The sequence below is a fragment of the Macadamia integrifolia genome, chromosome 6 (assembly GCF_013358625.1).
Source record: "Macadamia integrifolia cultivar HAES 741 chromosome 6, SCU_Mint_v3, whole genome shotgun sequence".
Taxonomy (NCBI): Eukaryota; Viridiplantae; Streptophyta; class Magnoliopsida; order Proteales; family Proteaceae; genus Macadamia; species Macadamia integrifolia.
Genome location: NC_056562.1, coordinates 23,405,156 through 23,409,704, shown reverse-complemented (window position 1 = coordinate 23,409,704; position 4,549 = coordinate 23,405,156). Strand labels below are relative to the sequence as shown.

The 4,549-nt window shown below is 36.9% G+C and overlaps 1 long non-coding RNA gene across 1 annotated transcript in view; it reads right to left on the bottom strand.

The window, feature by feature from the left end:
- The window catches only part of LOC122081453, a 5,768-nt gene extending 2,112 nt beyond the window's left edge, over positions 1-3,656 (bottom strand). The window contains exons 1-3 of the long non-coding RNA XR_006141089.1: positions 3,190-3,656; positions 2,069-2,212; positions 1,813-1,869 (exon numbers count right to left, since the gene is read on the bottom strand). This is a non-coding gene — a long non-coding RNA (uncharacterized LOC122081453). The remainder of the gene's footprint in view (positions 1-1,812; positions 1,870-2,068; positions 2,213-3,189) is intronic.
- Positions 3,657-4,549: the final 893 nt, after the last annotated feature.

Below are 4,549 nucleotides of genomic sequence, written 5' to 3'. Positions count from 1 at the left end.
AAGTCGTAATGACCAATGTTGAGTTGGATGGCGAGGTGGTCGTAGTGAAAGTAAACGGATCTAATACGGGCGGATTTTAATGGGAAGGAATTGGGGCCAAAATTGGCATGTAACTTGAACCTTGAAGGCAACCGCTATCTATTGAGGTGACCGTCCTACAGTGGAAGGACAATTACATCTTATTGTGTAGCTCCATATGACTGGCAGTTCGGTCAGTCATTTGCAGGGGAACAATTCATAGAGTGCTGAAAAGCTTCAAAATTACAAATAGGATAGTTGGCAGTTGGATAGAAATTGTATAATGAGGGCAGGTCATAGGCATGAGTTTACCAGTGCAACTTATTATTGGGATCATGAAACATTGAACGCATTACGACCTTAACAAAAAAAGAAAGAGGGAAAATTACTGCCTATTTTTACATATTCATATATATACACTAGTAAGATATCCTATTTGCACGTGAGAACATGAGTGTCCGATTAAATAGAGATGACTCATGTGTTCTATCACGATGAGAGAGAGAGAGAGAGAGAGAGAGAGAGAGAGAGAGAGAGAGAGAGAGAGAGAGAGAGAGAGAGAGAGAGAGAGAGAGAGAGAGAGAGGGAGGGAGCTCCTTGTTCACTTATATCATGCTTTCTAATCTCTGTTATATGCACATTATCCAATAAATAGGCTAACTTATTTCATCTGATGGCATCACCAGTACTCTCCGAATCCATGATATAGTGAAGGTCTATAAAAGACATAAAAGAGTAGTAAAACTAAAAAGCAATGACATGTTTAATCTTTTATTTTATCCAATTAGATTAAAAGTTGGCTCCTCTTGCACAGTAGAGGAGCCCCATCTCACAGAACTGATTAGCCTGATCGGAAGAGCAAACCTCCAATGCTCCTCTGAAGCAAACTTGACAATGCGAAACCCCTATAAAAGAGGTTGTTAAGGGAATATGATTTGCAAAGGTGGCTACCTGCGCATACCATCTTCATGGAACAAAGTCTCAGCCACAGTTTTAAAAACCAGAGTAGGTGGTCAAACCAGGTTAGATTGGAACTGCCCCTCATTGACTCTCTGAAAACCACCCATTCAAAGCTTGACGGTTTCAGGCCCATATATATATTTTTTTTCCCTCCGAATTTTAATCCACTTATAGATTCTCTTATAAAACCATGGTTTGATCAGTAAAAACTGGATTGAAGAGGAACTGGAACCCTTTTCGGTTCCATAACTCCACCCCCCTGTCCGGATTTAAAACTATGGAATTGTCCACCATTAACCTATGGCTCAGAAAATGTGATACAAAGGGACAGACACCAGTGCTTAACGTCACAGAACCATCTGAGACCATCAAGGCCACAGTAAATCTACAGGAAAAATAGAGGGAGAAAATACTCTTGCTCTTCATCTCTTAATTTTTCTTTCATATCTATTCCCATTGGCAGATGTTCAATGGGGGGAAAAAAGGGTAAGGAAAATTATCATAATTGCTAGAGAATCATTAATATCCTGTTATTATCTATAATTTCCACAAACACCTGAAATATCCAAGAAATTATTAAACAGAATGCCTTTTTATCTCTAGGTTATAAGGGATACCGCAGACTAAACTGGTTAGTGCAGAAAGCCTGTTTATTATAACAAGATTTATACTAAGCATAAGCATCACATAATTCCTGCAACAGTAACCGAGAGTAAAAGTGTGTGCATAAAAGGATAGTAGATTGGTTAATTCAGTAGGTTTGCAATCAATTAACCATAGATGATGTAATACCAGAAATGAGAAGAACAGAAAGTAATAAGCACGGACAATTACCAGTTGGTAGGTACCAGGTTTAACGGAACCACCCACATCAATGAAGTCAAAAAAAGACTGCAATACAAAAGGAATCAGCTGTCAGATTAAAGAATCAAGAGAAATTCTACACAAATACAAAAGGAAATATCCATTACATCAATGAAGTCAAAAAGTGACAGCAATGCAAAAGAAGAAAGCTGTAAGATTGAACCAATATTAAAGAATCAAGAATAATTTCTACGCATCAAAGAGGATGATATTTCTTCATTTCTACCTGGAGACTGTCTAACTTGAGAAAGCGACGGCCACGGCGGCTACCATCAGGCATCGGAACGAGAAGAGTTACAGCATTATCATCATCTGAAGCTGGTTCCTGAGGAAGAGAAGCTTATTTTGCAGCTAGCTGTCTCTCAAACTCCTGTCATCAGAGAGGAACATAGGCAAACAACCATGAACCCACAGACAACTTCAAATGAATGATTCCTCTTCTGGAATAAGGTTCCCTTTATCAAATTTTTTTTTTTTTTTGGGGGGCGGCCCGTTTATAAGATAATATATGCCGAAGAGGGAGGAATATTCTAGCAACCCCTAAGGAGGGAGAAAGGAAAAAGGGGGACACACAGCCCTCAGCTAGGAGGTTCCCTTTATCATTGAAGGAAAGGCACAAAGATATAGTTTACTTGTCTTAAGAAAAAAAACAAAATTTTGTTTGTCGTAATTCCCAGAAGTGCAAACACAACTAGAGTCCACAAGGTTGGAGTAATCACTAAGGAAAAGCTGAGATTTGCCACAATCACAGGGTTGCCAGTCGACACATGACTGCAATATTAGCGATTTCAAAGAGAGCGAAATTTAAAACCCTGCAGATTTGACTTGACTGTTTGATGTCTCGCAAGAAATAAACTGGGTCAGGTAAACCAACCTAGCTTGGACACAAAAAACTCTTCAATTTTTCAAAAACCACTAGATTTAGAAAGAAAGACCGTCAAACAATATTACAGGACAATTCATATTTTATAATGCTCATCTCCTACTATGTAAGAATTTATGCTATCAACATCGATTTGCAACCAAGATAGGGCATATCCAATAATATAAGAGAGACTAAAATATGGAACAAAATCATGAACCTGTTTCAGGTGCAGTTGTGGTACGAAAGATTTCCCCTTAGTTTTAAAGGTTAACATGAAAAAGGAAAAACCTTTGATTAATACATGAATTTTATGGCAGTATAACCCAAAAACTGCAAGAATAATAATTAGACAAAAGTTACAATTTGTACAACATGACAGAACAATTCTATTTGAAGAAAAGGGGAAAAATCTATAAGTGTATACAAGAGTGGACAGTTCAAGCCTTTAGAACAACATTAACATTCTACTGTTGGTGTATTACCTCTCGCTCCAGAAACCCGAGCGGCAGAGCACTCAGCGAAGGCCGCCGCCGCCTATATGGAAGTATTCGTAGCGTCGACATGTATACTTCTCGATATCCAGCAATAGAAAATATAGAAGCAAAACATATAATGGCGATGGTGAAGTTGCCATGTGATTAAGGCAAAATGCATAAGGTTAAAGGGAACATATGCAACTGGCCAGTAATTCATGGGTTAGTTCAGAGAAAGGTAGAGTCAAGCATCTCGTTTTTCAATTAAAACACAATAACATGTGCATAAGGTGCAGCAATCTTCACAAAGGGAAAATCAGGATCCAGCGTGTAACCAGTTACTGGACCAATCATAAGAACCCAAATAAGTTCCTAAGCTTGAAGGTTTCCTGCTGATCCTTTTCTTCCTGATTGGGGCCACTAAAATGTTGGATTTTTATCTAGCCAAGTAATAATTGCTTAAGCACTTACTAGTCCAGATCATAGTTAACAATTCGGCCGAATAATTCGCGAATTATTCGGCCGAACCGAATTTTAAAGAATTTTATCAAAAATTCGGACCGAATCCGAATTAAAAATAAAATTCTTTAAAATTCGCGACTTTTTCAAAAATAAATATAAATCGCGAATAATTCGGACCGAATCCGAATTAAACCGAATTATTCGGTCCATTTAAACATTATTTAAAAAAAAAACCAAAAATAAAAAATAAAAAAATAAAAAAACAATTTTTTTAAAAAAAAAAAACCCCAATAAGATTTTTTGACCGCTTTTTTGACCGAATCCTTAAATTAATTGTCCGAATTATTCCGAATAATTCTCCGTCCGAATAATTCCCGAATCCGAATTTGCTAACTATGTTTGTAGTTGATCGGAAATTGGCTAATTTCTTTCACCCTACATTAGATGTACCGTTACATTACATTTTTAGTGGAATATAACATAGGCCTTCTCAGGACATGGCCTAGGCATGATGATTGCTGGTAACTATCGTGGTTTGCCTCGGTGCTTTGACAACCATGGATGCAGGACAAAGGTTTCTTCCTTGCCAACACTCATGGTGTAGTAACTTAATAGTTTTAACACAATTGACTACCCCTCAAATATATGTGCTTAGAAGCTTATGATAATACAATGTGAAAGAGATCACATTGAATAATACAATGAGGACAAATGTGCACGTGCAAATGCATGTGTGGCCATTAGAAAGAAAGCGAGAGATTAAAATGTCTACATCAAATGAAATGTATTTCAATCATATGTGATATCCAATGAAGCAATTAGTAATTTAAGATGATTATTAAATACAAATTTCTAAATTTCAAATAATGATAGACAATTATAGTTTTTTTTTTTTTTACACAATCAA